Source organism: Neopelma chrysocephalum, unplaced genomic scaffold, assembly GCF_003984885.1.
Source record: "Neopelma chrysocephalum unplaced genomic scaffold, ASM398488v2 Primary Assembly neopelma1_61c, whole genome shotgun sequence".
NCBI classification, from domain to species: Eukaryota; Metazoa; Chordata; class Aves; order Passeriformes; family Pipridae; genus Neopelma; species Neopelma chrysocephalum.
The window spans coordinates 685,832-699,164 of NW_020897718.1; the positions used below are offsets into that span (position 1 = coordinate 685,832).

General features: G+C 50.5%; 1 protein-coding gene across 5 annotated transcripts in view; it reads left to right on the forward strand.

The window, feature by feature from the left end:
- The first annotated feature begins 9,963 nt into the window (after positions 1-9,963).
- TJAP1 (tight junction associated protein 1) overlaps positions 9,964-13,333 on the forward strand; it is a 40,649-nt gene continuing 37,279 nt past the window's right edge. For 3 of the 5 annotated variants that reach the window (XM_027682080.1, XM_027682085.1, XM_027682078.1), the window contains exons 1-2: positions 10,006-10,120; positions 11,131-11,205. The gene's annotated coding sequence lies outside the window, so the exon portion shown is untranslated. The other 2 variants (XM_027682079.1, XM_027682082.1) reach the window with 2 other exon arrangements.

Consider the following 13,333-nt stretch of genomic DNA (forward strand, 5'->3'; position numbering starts at 1 on the left):
GAGGGGCTGCAGCGCTCGCCCCTCTGGCTTGGGTAGAGCTCGGTCCTGCTCCGGCCGGCCTCCCGCGGGGCACTCCACCTCCCTCAGAAATAGGTGCACAATGATCTGAGCCTTCATTTCGCTCAGATTATCTGAAAAAATAATAATAAGCAAAAATGCCTCCTGCAGCCTCTCCCTAATGTCTTAGGGGGCCACTAACACACCTCCACTGGCAAACTGTATGGTTAAGAAGCCCCATCCTAAAAGTAAAGGTGAAATGTGGAGTGGTTGCCCCACAAGAAAGAAGCCAACCAGCACAGCTGTGGTCCTCAGAACTTCTCTCGCTGCCGCTCACAAGCTGTGGACACCAGCACCTCGGTGAACAATAAGACAACACTGGGAGAGGGTCTGGGCTGCCACATCTTCAGAAGGAACAGCTGCCCATCCTCCTCCTCACCTTGCATGGCCTTTCTGCTACTTGACAAGATCGCATCTGTCACCTTCAAAGGTCCTAGCAATCCTTAAGTAGATCACAAGTTCACCTCATCCGGCCCTTTTCTACCCCTGCACCCCACAAGGTTTGCTGTTTTCCACCAAGAAGGAAGAAGAACTATGTCCTACAGGCACTTAGTGGATGTTTCCATATTTCTTCTCATCTCACTAAACAAAGCTCAACCCATACCTGCTTTCACCTTCTCCACACCCCACCCCTCTGGCCCTCTGCAGTTCCTGACAGTCCCATCAGCACTACACACCCTGCAGGCCCCAAGACCTTGGGACAGCCCAACAGCCAGCAGCCCCATCAAAGCCCAGCTCTCTGCTGTCTTTGTGGACCCCTGCTTGCTCCATCCTCGGCAGGTCTGGACAACATAACATGACTGAGCAATAAAATGGGGGCCTACCACCCTGCCTCTTTCCTGCTCTCCTGTTGGCTAGGAGCACTGTTCCTTTCCCCTGCTGCCTCCTCCTGTCTCCATCACCCCACCTAACTGTTCCCTGAGGGACAGACAGAGAGGTCCAAACCTCCTGCTGCTCAGGCTGCTCCATCAGCTATTTGGGTATTTATGAGCTAGGTGTGCACCAGCTCTGTTCTAAGACACTTTCTGTGGTTCTCCATCCATTCTCAGCCCCGGATCCTTCACAGCCAGCTCAGCCTGCTTTTGAGCCCTGATTTCTACCACACAGCAAAAAGGAGAGGGTGAGGCTAAGGGTGAAGCACAGCTCCTCGTATTTGGTTTAAAACCAGGCAGCCTCTGCTTCAGTCACTGCAGTTCTAGGACCTGGAAGAATCCACCTTTATCCTCTGACCCCCACAGCACCCTACCTTGCACTTTTTGCCAGTCATGGTTAGAGGCCAAGGTTTTACTGGTGACACCTCCAGTGCTGAGTGTAGGATGTTCAGCCTCATCCTCATCTCCTCCTTGAAATTCTACTACCAGCACTGACTGCCTCAGATATGACACCATCTCCTGCAACATCCCCACCTGCTACTGCACTCCTCTGCTGGAATCTGCTCCAGTCCTGACCATGCTGCACGGCAGTGTCATTGCGCAGCCATGCCTGGGTGCTCTTAAACCTCACTTGGTTAAACGTGCCTAAAAAAGCCCTCTGGACTCTGTGTGTGCATTTGAATGGGCAGATAGGAGGGCACCTGCAGAGGAGTCCCTGCATATTTTGATATCCATAAGTATCTGTGTCCACAGCATGAGCGCTGCAGCAGAGGGACACAGGGTTAGGTTACAGTCAGTGGAACGGGACATGTGGCTCTTCCTATGCTGCTCCTCTTGGAGGTGAGAGCCATGGCATGGAGTGAGGGCTGTCCAGGCTGAGGAGTTAAAGCTGGTTGCTGAAAATCTGAACACCGAGGAAGAGGAACGAAGAACAGAAACCAGGGTGGGATTTCAGAAGAGGGGATATGAGCATGTCTGAAGACAGGGGTTTGGGGGTTTGACATGTGGCTTTGTGTGTGAGTATCACAGACAGAACCAAGCAGGGATGGAGGGGAGTAAAAAAAGTGAGTACAGAGAAGGGAGAAGGGACCAAAAAGAAACCCCAAGCAATGTGGACCTTGGGTGCACTCCTTCCTTCACACTGAAGGGCTCCTGTCCCATTCCCAGGCACAATCCTAAGTCTCAGGCTTGCTCTGTCAGTCCCTGGATGCCCAATATGATTCAAGTGGAGCAGCTCTATTTGCAGACCCAAGAAATGGGTGTTGAGGAGGGGATTCCTGTGCTTGGCTTAGACCCTGCTCTACTGGGCTCTGATCCCTGCCATGCCATCCCTAGAGGCGTCTCAGATGGAACAGCTGCTGGGTCAGAATTAGGAAGGATTTTTTCCTAGCCATAAGAGTCCCTCTACGGCTTTTCCCTCTGATGAAGGAAATCCCACAAAGCAGGGACCTGGAGTGGGAACTGGGGCAACCTCTGTATTGGTCTTCCCCTCCAACGCATGCCAGACACAGACTCCATCCCCTGCCATCCTTCCAACACACCATCACCACCCACAGACAGAGGGAGAAATTACCTGTCAAAACCAGCTGGAGCTGCTTCCCTTTCTTCCGGGGTCTGGAACCTGCACCTTGGAGGCAGCCAGACATCAGGGGCAAGAAGCTGATGCTGGGCTGAGGGAACAGGTGATGTTGCCTCTTCTCCTCCACCGAGGAGCCTTCCCCAGAGCAAGGAGATAAAGAACCTCTTCCCCGTGCAGAATCCCAGAGAAATTCACCCCTTCCTGCCCCCTCTAATCATTCAAGGAAGGCAGAAAAGCAGCACAAACCAAATGGAGAAAGACTGCAAACACCTCTGAGCTGCCAACTCAAATGATCATCCTCTTCAGCTCTTGCTCCAGATCACCCTCTCCGCCCTATGCACAGCACCAGCTCAGGGTCTCTAGGTTAAAACAAATGTTCTCCCCCATCCCACCCCCCTTGCTTTTCCCATTCCACCCCAGCCCACAACAAACAGCAGCTCGCTGGCCCTACAGCCATGTAACCCAACCCCGGCCATTGTTCCCCTTCCACAAGGTCTATATTTGACTTTGCAGCAGCACTGTAGCTGTGCGTGTCTGTGTGTGCATGTGTGTGCACTCTCTGCACACGCACACTCCAATATTTGTTCAGAGCCTCATTCCCCAGATGCCCGGGATTGCTTAGAAATAGCTTCCATGGGCAGTAGGTGTTTGTGCCTTCAGCGGGGAAGTGGAGGGGGCGGGCGAAAGAAAGAGGGTGAAGGTCAAAGGTAGTTCTTCTGTCCCAATCTGCACCAGCTCAATGATCTGCCACTCTGTGGAGCTGGCAGACAACGATACGTGCACTCAACAGTGGAACTGTTGTGGCAGATCTGAGGAATGATGGAGAAAAGGACAAGCTGTGGTCTTGGTGAATCTATCCCTGTGTCATCCTGCCCTAAGTTTCGCTCTCTAGTGTCAAAAGTGCCACTCAGCCTCCAAAAGCCCTTCAAATCTTCCTCGGTCTGGTGACTGTGGCCACTGGAAATGCCACTGGAAGGGAAGTACCCAATTCTTTTATCCTGGTGGCTCTGCACGGGGTGTCTCAGTGAATGGGAGTTGCCCTTGGATTCACCTTCCTACGTTTCAGAACTGCATTAAGGGTAGCCATCATGGGCTACCCCAGGATGTATTCTATGTGTTCCCAAAGTCTCCAGGAATGCTGCCCAAGCCGAATGTCACATTCCCTGTGACCCCGGAGTCCCTGGGAACACTGCCTAGGCTTGGCATGAGCCTCCTTTATTTGCTTCTTTTGCAACCTGCCAGAACATAAGGCAAAATGGGAAATAACTGCAATCAAAATGAATGACAGGGAGGATCGCTTTTATCCTAAACACTGATGATCCAGGTAACTCATTGCCACTGGGTAACAAGAAAAGGCATTCATTAAAAAAGCCTGACTAGACATTTATATAGACAATGAGAATAAATAGAAATGAACTCCAAAGAGCTATAAACCTTCTTGCTTCAGGGCATGAATATGAGTTCTAGGCCATGGAATAAGTAGCAGCTTTCCACAAGGGCAGGTTCTTCAGTAATTTTGTGCAGGGCAATGCTCGTACCTTCCCCTGAGCTGTGCAGACCTAGTCCTGGGAAAGGAAGGATGCTGGGCAAGAGGAGGCACCATCCATACATATCCACTGGACAGAGGGGTGGCCCAGCATACATTTTCCATCACCAAGGCCAAGGCAGGATGGACTGTGTGGATACTCTGGTAGTGCCTAAAATATCTGGGAGAGGTGGTACCCAGATGTTCAGAGCCAAGCCTCTGATCACCAGCTTGCCTCTCCTCCTCTCTGAGCCAGCTGCAGGAAGTCCCTCATCATCACGTCTGCTGCTTCCTGAGGGGTGGTCTGCACCCTGCACTGGCCTTCAGGCATCTGCTTTGTTGGGACTAGCTAAAATCAGACTGCCTGATGGGCTGCTCCACTAAAACAGATCCTGTGAGTGTGGGAGAATGCATGTGTCATTGTAACGGGCTTGAGCTGAGTACCTGACAACCTCCAAACCTGCTGTGAGTAGCTGGAAAAGTAAACTTAAGTCACACGTTGAGATACAGATTCCCTGAGTCCAAGTAGTTCAATCCAAGACAAGACAAAGCCACCCTGGGAGCGGGGGCGGGGGGGGAAGAAAGATTAAATACTGGAGGCAAAACAACTTAGACTTGAAGAAGGAGGGAAAGAGATGGAGGTATATATGGAGGGCAGTTAGAGAAAAGATCGTTTACCTGCACCCCCACAGCTCAACAGGCTGAGTTAACCCCCCTTCAAAGAACCCCACATGAGTTCACTGAGAAGGTGTAGGATCTTGTTTTGCCCTGTGATTTCTGGCTTCCCTCTGAGAGCATGTATGACAGCTAATGTCAGGGCCCTCCCAAGGGCATCAACTTCAGGGGGTGTACCCATTCCCCCCACCTGCCTCCTGCTGCTGAGAAGAGATCTGGAAGCACTGGAATGGGAAGGAGATGTCTGCCAGGCATTCCTTTGCTGGCACACACCTGCGGGTGCCTTGAAGCCCGTCTTCAGCTATACTGTCTCCCTTTGCCTTTCCAGCTGGCAGCTCTAGCAATGAAACCTCCTAATCTCACTGGGAGCATGCAAGCATTTAATAGGAGACTCTTGAAGCAAATCTTTTGAGCTTCCTTGGTGCTTGCCTCTGAGCTTGCTCCTGGGTATTTACAGAGGTTGGCATATCTTGGTGTTTGCAGTGAAACCTGGCAGGCAAGCCTGTTGTAGAGAATTTCAAGGTCATTTTACGAAACTATGGCCTATGCTTAGAAAGAGTTGAACCCTGGCTACAGAAGAGTCCGTAATTAACAGCCCCAGGGGATGTGGACGAGTGTTGGGGGGGAGGCTAATTGCAGACTGACTGTCTCCTTGGCCTTCAGCAGCTCCCGTGAAGCAGAGAAGCAGTGTGCTCAGCCAAGCACCAAGCGTGTCCTAGAGAAAGGTAATTCCTCCCTGGCCTGCCTGGACCCGTCCCTATAAACAACGAGAGCTGCTCTGGGAGAGCAGTGCTGCAGATTTCACAAGAAAAAATATGTCTGTGTGAGTTGGAGGCGTATGCTGGGCATGCAGAAGGGCTCCTCGAGAGACAGCACACAGCTATGTGCCTTTACCTGAAAGAGTCTGCAAGTCCCTGCTCTGCCCTCAGAGGACTTGGGGGGGGCAGCTACCTCCCTCCCCATTTGTGTACTGTAGTGAAGTGCCAACCCCAACACCCCAGTGTGTTGTGTCCTCCCCTTGCACACGGGTGAACGCTCTGCTCAAACCTGGATGAAGCCCCATCTGCCTGCACACGTGGAAGAAAGCCAGTGTCACACCTAACCCCTCCGCCACCTCCCCATGTGCTCCAGTCAGACATCTTCCCCCTTCCTGTCCACATACTTTGAACTCAGTTTATTTCAAACACTGTATTAGCATGACAAGCTAAACAAGTTTTGACAAAGGAGAAGGGAGGCAGAGCCCCTTGAGTCTTGGTCTGAGGCTGACACAGTGACTCCAGCTTTTGCTTCCCATGGGGTTTTGCTTGCATTAGAGCAGCCATCCTGCCTGTCAGGCATATTCTCTACACGCCTTCACCAGGGCAAGTCACTGTCATGGGAGGGCCCTTCAGTTTCTGTTTCATGGCAGCATTTATACTGGATTTAGCACCCATTGGGGCGAAGGCTTTACAGTGAGTGTTGATGGGGCTCAGGCAAGGCTGTTGAGAGTAGAAACTGTGCAATGCTGGGGCAGCTCCTTCTGCAGGGAGCTCACCTGAAGGAGCAGTGGTATCTGTGATGTAGATTCCAGCTGGGAACTGAATTTTTCTAGAAGAATACACTGTGTAAGGTCACAGAGCCATGCAGAGTGAAAGCTGGAGGCACCTGTGCAGGGCTCAATGCAAGAGCTGGGATTGTGGCATGGAGCTGGCGGTGAGCAGAGAAATGAGTGGGATGCCACAACCAAATACTTGAGGTCAGAAAACCCAATTTCAGCTGCCTGCTCCCAGGAGTGATGCAGCTGGCACAAAGTGAGTGCAAATCCACCACTGCCAGGCCCTGTGCTCCCTGCCCCACATGGAAATGCTGTACCAGGGAAAGAGGTAAGAGCTCACTGTTTGCTGCACAGTTTTGTGGCTAGTTAGAAATGGCCAGTAGGGGTCACTGATATATATTTATTTTATTCTATTTTTATACATATTCATTTATAAATACACAAAACATGCAGAGGCAGCAATTGTAGTGGGCAAGTTGATGTGTAGTGTGTTCTTCAAGTATGCAGGTTGGGGGAAAAGTGCCCCCACGTATGTCAGAAATACCAGTGTGAGCTGCGCATCATGCCCTGCTCAAACCCTGTGATGGCATGAAAACACCCAGCCATGCCAAGTGCCAGGGTACTGCAATGGTGGGCTTCTGTTGTTTTTCTCCAGTTCTGCCTTTGTCTTCCATTCTGTATTGCCAGAGAGGCTTTGAGAGAGATTCAAGAGGTTCAGAGATTCAAGCCTCGGGGGCAGGATATTGTGTCTGCTTGTTTTTCTGTGCAGTGCCCAGCACAATTACATCCCAACCATGATGGGTGCCTTTAGGCAGTCCCATAAGACAAACAGCACTTTGGGTTGGGATGGATCAGCACAGTTCTGTTCTTCAGCCACTGATGCTGGGGATCCTGACAGCAAAGAGTTTGCTTGTGAAAAGACTCCAAGGTTTTTTCGAGTATGGCATCTCAATTCAGCTTAAAATTAAGCCCCAACCCTCACTCTTATGTAGTGGTATGGACTGAATTATACACGTGGGTATGTTGTTAGCAACTGTTTTATTGGTGGGGTGTATTTTTCTGGTAGGTGTATGCTCCAGGCATACTGGCAGGATGTATTTGGCTGTCCAATTCGGCATCCACAGACTTGTTTGACTGTCTCAGGCTGGCTGTGTTTCACTGATCTTATTGTTCCTGAAATGCTGTTAGTTTTGGGTGCTGAGTTCCTCTTGTGCTGGCATATCCCAGAGTGAAAATTCTGCTCAAAATAAGTCTCAAGTTTTTTGGTTTTGGTGGGCTCAGCCTCTGAGGGTTTCCCAGCTGAGGTCTACAGGGGAATCCTCTGTGCAGCTGGAGTTAGAGAAGTAGTGGAGGAGGCAAGTGTTTCCTAAGTGTATCCCTTCAGCACTGCAGCATCCAAGCTGGAGAAAATGGGACTTGATGCAACTCTCTGGCAGGTGACAGCCTCCAAGGCAGCCACCAAGGGGTGGTCCAGCACCCACCATCTTCCCTGCTTGACCTGGTTTGGTGGGAAACTTGAGAGGACCAAGCCTGCACTGCCTTCTTCTGGTGGGGCGACATTAATTCTGGCATCTGCTTTTTCACTAGCCAAGACTGCAGGCACTTAAGAGGGATTTGTCCCTCCACAGGGTGGCACCTGCCCCTCCAGGGGTTCCTTTTATTCAGTTACAAGGGTCTATATAAAGTGCTGCTGGCTGGAAAGTATTTTGAAGAGATTCCTCTCTGCTCTCCACTAAGGGTTATAAATTCAGCTGTTATTTGAGAGAATCTCAAATGTACTTCCAGGACTGTTTGCTGAGGGCTTTACATCCGCCAGAGGCCCCTTAAAATAAAAGGATTGTTGGGAGTCAAGTGTTAGATTACCTGGTGCTTGTTAATTGAACTTCAGAGGCTTTAGCGAGCAACTGGCTCTAGCAGGGAGCTGCACTTTGGTATTAATGGTGTTATATAAATGAATATAATGTAACCTAACGTCATGCTTCCTCATCATGCCACATCTCTGGGCTCAGAGCAGTGGTGAGTCCAGCTCACAAGCATACCGGATATAGGGAAAGGCAGGGTAGATGTATGCAGAGAGGGAGAAGGATTGGGAATCAAGGCCTTTGGGATCTGAGGAAAGAGTGTTTTTCAGTGCTCAGAGCAGGTGACTACTGCTCAGCCAGCTCGAGTCCAGTTCCTGTCTCCCTTTGGCAGTCTGACCTTGGGATCTGATTTTGAGAAGAGCTGAGTTTAATGGAAGCAGTGAATGACAAGACCATCTGAAAATCCAGCTCTCCTTCCTGCAGGGCTTATTTCACCTAGGCTTGCAAAAAGCTTGAAGATCCTACTCCGACAAGTCACCAAAAGAAAGCAAAGTACTCTCATGATTGCTGCCATCGGTGTGCACCCACGGAAACCTGAACGGGCCACAACTGTGAAGGCTCCAAGGCAGCAAGGCCCGGTGGAAATGAGAAACCTTATCAGCTATGAAAATTTCATCAGCTGGTGCTGTGGAAGCAAGAATCTGGAAGTGCAGAGCAGATGGGCAGCCTGGATTCTTGGAGCCATTGTCCTTCTGCTTGTTATCTGACTCCGGCACAGGGAGGATTTGGAGAATTTATGGGGGCACAAGTACCGAAGGCTTTCTTGAAATATCCCTGGCTGACGTGTGGTGTGGTGCAGACGGCACTTGCTGGGTGCACAGCAGACGTTTCTGCACAATATTCCCAAGGTCATGGAACTGGGGTCCTGCTGGGCACCTGTCTTTTATTGTGTAAGAGAGGGGACCATTTGGGCAGAGTTTGCAATGCTGTGAGGCTGGTACTACCTGAATGCAAATCTGAAGGCTTTGCTAATGTAGTAGTACACTGAAGAACGTCATACAAATACTATTGGGACTTCTTTTGACTGGACAAATTCCCTCTGGACTAGACTCCATTATTTCTGTGTGTATAATCTATTCATGAGATGTTTGTGAAAGAAAGGATAGAAGCAGAGGTAAGTCTATGCACCAGGCACGAGAAGCAATGGAAGAAGTACCCGGCTGAGCTCCGAATGGAATAAATGGATTGATTTGATTTCAAAATTAAAATGCATTGACTTTCCAAAGTTCCAAGATTAGAAAAATATAGTGGAAGATTTTGCAAATAAATATTAAAGCACATTCCCAAATTGTGTCAGGGTTTGACTAGCTTTTGACAGGTACACGCTGTCCTCAGCTCCTCTCCTTTAAGAAGCAGATAGTTGTCCTTGGGGGCTTTTGGGTAGATTTTTCCATTTACTACTCTCCTCCTTTCTCTCCCTCTCCTTCCCTGGCCCTACGGTTGGGATACTTCCCTAGTGACAGGCTGGGATACGCCCCAGGCCGTCAGGGTGTTTCTCAGAACCGGGGCACATAGGAAGGGGCAGGAGCTGATCATGGACATTGGAACTAGGGGCACGTATGAAGGGGCAGGAGCTGATCCTGGGCCCTCGCCCTGACACTGGAAGGTTCTGTCCCCCCGCCCCCTCAAGGTGTTTCTCCGAACCCGGGGTACGTGGGAAGGGGCAGGAGCCGGTCCTGGACCCTGCAGTTTGGGCACGTGGGCAGCGGCACGAGCCCACCCCGGCACTGCCACGCGACACCCGCCCCTTCGCCCCTCGCGCTGCCAGGACTGCTAGACGCGCGCTCTGCCCGGCCCCGCCCCCCGCGCGTGCCGCCCGATGACGCAGGCGCGCCGCGGCGTGGGGATTCCGCCGGATTACCCGGCGTGCCCCGCAGCAAAATGGCGGCCTGAGGCGAGAGAGTGGGGCCGGGGCCGGGCGGGGGCAAAGTTTGGGGCGGGCCCGAGGCGGGGCCGATCCGGGGCCGAACAGGCCGCAAAGTCACTGGGACCCCCGGCGGAGCCGAGCCCAACCGGGTCAGAGCCGGGCTGGGGCTCCGGGGGCGGGGAGCGGCGAACGCGACCGGCTGGGGACCGAGCCCCGGGCGGGGATCCCTGCGCCCCCGGGCCGCTCCGGCCTTCCCGGGCGGGCTTCGGGCGGTGGGGTGGGGATGCCTTCCTACCCACGTGTGTGGCGAGGAATTGTGCAGTGTCCCGAGGACAGCGGGACCGGGCGGGTCGTACCGCGGACGGGGAGGGCTCAGCCCGGTGGGGCGGGGGCCGGGTGCAGGAGGGCGCTGAGGCCACAGCCTGGGACGCGGGGAAGGGACGGCCCCCGTGGGGAAGGGTGATAGTCACTTCCTCAGCCATCAGGGCATTAGGGAGCTCTCCCTCCCGGGGAGGGACCTGTGTCAGGGAGCAGCGCGGGCAGGGAAGCGGGACCTGGACCACGCAGGGTGTAGCCGTGTCTGGGTGATGGGGAGTTAGGGGGCGTGGGGGGTGAGAAGGCAGTATACGTGCTGGGAGCGCTGCTGGAGTAGGAACTGCGAAGTGGAACAAGTCTGGGCCAGCACGTGTGTTAAAAGAACCAAAATATAACTGGCAGAGGCAGGGCTGGAAGGGAAGAATCAGCACTCCTCTGGTGTCAGGCTCAGCAGGGGTTAATGGGAAATTCTCTACCAGCCTGAACATTCTCTCTAGTGCAGGGGATGCTTCCTGCTGTAGGACTAGTGATCAACCTCTGGGAACATAGAAAGACTTTAAAGGAACGCATGTGTACAGTAAATACTGAACTGCATCTAGCTCTAAGCTGGAGCACTCTACATGGAGCATAGTAAAACACTGCTAATACACAGATTTTTAGGTGGACAGGAGGTTGCATTGGTAGGTGTTGGGGTGTGCAAATGATGTGCAAGTCTGGCAAGGCTGAGAGTGACCTGGATCAGAGATGCCAGGTGGATGTTGTCCACTGAAAAGAATCATCCATCACATGTACATAGTTCTTTGCCAGTGAAAGCTTTTCAGAGGTATGCATCTCTGTTTTACAGATTCAGAGAAGGAACGGGGATAAAGGGCCTACATAAGATGAAGCAATGAATCCTTGCTGAAGCATCAGACAGCAGGTAAGAAAGCCAGAAGTGAGCTGATGCTGAGTCAGACTGCGTGCTTTTGGTCCCACTACTCGAATTTTTTGAGAATATGTGAACTGCATACCTAAAAAACTGTCCCTCTCTGGTGTTCTCTGTGTCATAGTAGGCCTGTGTTGGCAGAATTGAGAGGCCAGGGTGTCAGTGAAATGGGAGTGACCCTGAGAAATTCAGTAAGACTACCTGGGAAGAGAAGTTCAGTTAAAGTTGTAAGCCACTGCTCTTTACATGCCACCTGGAGAAGCAGCCTAAATCCTGCTCTGTTGGTGCCGAAGTAACCATGCTCTCTATATAATCCAAAAGAGGTCTACCCAACCATAATCCAAATGAAATCCTTCCTGATGAACCTGCTCTTGCAATAATTGCGATGTCAAAGTTAGATGGTTCCAGTCTGTTCTGTCACATTATTTCTTCCACCACATTGTTTTTTCCACCCGTATTGTAGCTGTTTCCCTGATGGGTGATGCAGATATACTACTGGCCTTTCTGTCCTCTCCCAAACTCACTGTTGAGATCCAGTTTAGAGGTGCAGTTGTTTGATACCCAGCAGTTGGTCTTTGGATCATACCTTTGTTACTTGTCAAGTCGCATTTAATACAATTCCTTTCTCTTTTCTTCACCTTCTAGTGAATCACTGCAGAAGGCACATATATCTCAGCAGTGTGTGGCATACAGTGTGATTTAGTTTCTGGGTGTTAAATCTGCATTTAAGCTACCAGGTTTTAGCTGTGGTATCAGGAGCTTTTGGGTTTTCATTCCTTCTGAGGCACCCAGTGCTCTTGAAATCATGGGAATGCATTTTAGCAGGGCCAGCAGAGTTCCAAAGTGCAGCCCATGGCTATCTTCATCTTTAATATTAACAAGACATTGGGTCAGGAGGCGATGAGTTGCATGCCAAGACCTGTTGCCTCTTCAAACCAGGTTTCTGAACTAAAGATGACCTTGCGTGCTTTTCCAGTCTGTTTCAAGTTGTTTGTTGGCTCCTGCTAAGTCACTTGCTTTGCAGCCAACAAACCTGAATTCTTATCTCCGCCATCCACTCTAAATACAATCATGTGGTGTAGCATGTAGGGGAAATAGACAATAGCCTTGAAAGAGGTGTACTCCTCTGCAAGTCTGCCTGCTTTTTGTCCCAGAGCAGAACTAATCAAGTCAGATGCAATGAATGATTTTTGGTCAGCGTGCTGGCCTGAACGGTACCAGAGCTGGCTTGGAGAAAGGGTTTGTGGCACCTGCTGTGGCCTATGAAGTACTTTTAAAAAAGTGAAGAAGACTGTTTGAACAGTAGCAAAATAAACAAGTTTTAGTAAAATGCAACTGTATTTTTTCGTGGTTGTTTGAAGTGGATTTGATGCTTGTGAGTCCTGAAGGCTGATTATTTTTCTGAAGGTGAGCTGCCTAACCTGTTAAAACGTCTCCTCTGTTTTATGGAGGATTCACAGAAAACTAGACTGAGATTTCCTTGTTTCACCATATCACACTGTCATCCTAAGAAATAGTTCTGGAGGTTAGATCCTGGCGAAATAACCATATTGTGTACTTGTTATCAAGGGCCTTGCTTCTACAGCATGGAGTGAGAATAATAATGTGGTGGCTAATAACTCTCTGTCTTTCATGTTGCTAGGAGAAATACAACATGTAAAGGTCTCAAATGAGCCTGCATGTGATACAGATTGAGGGTAGGATTCCTACGCTAAAAAATGAGAATCTGGCTTGACACCTTTTCAGCTCATCTCTGCTCCTTTAACTGGGCTTATCGAGAACTGGAATTGTCATAATAGAGCAGATTTTCTCAACTGTTAGACTCGGTTAATGCTTTGAGAGTAAATTTAAGGTCCTGAAGCTGGATATATTCATCTCCTTGCTTGAAGGCTTTGGTTGGGAAGATATCTCCCTTCTGTGTGACACCCTGAACTTTGGAGAGAATGAATGCCCATTGGCATTTATGTTAGCTGTGTGTATTTCAAATCACCAGTTACTGGGTAAATACGATCCTTTCTGAAATTCATTTTACGCAGGACTGCAGAGGAACTATGTGTGTAATCTATGCAAACAGGGCTAATGCCTTAGGGCGTGAAATCTTCCATCCTGTTTCCCTGCCAGT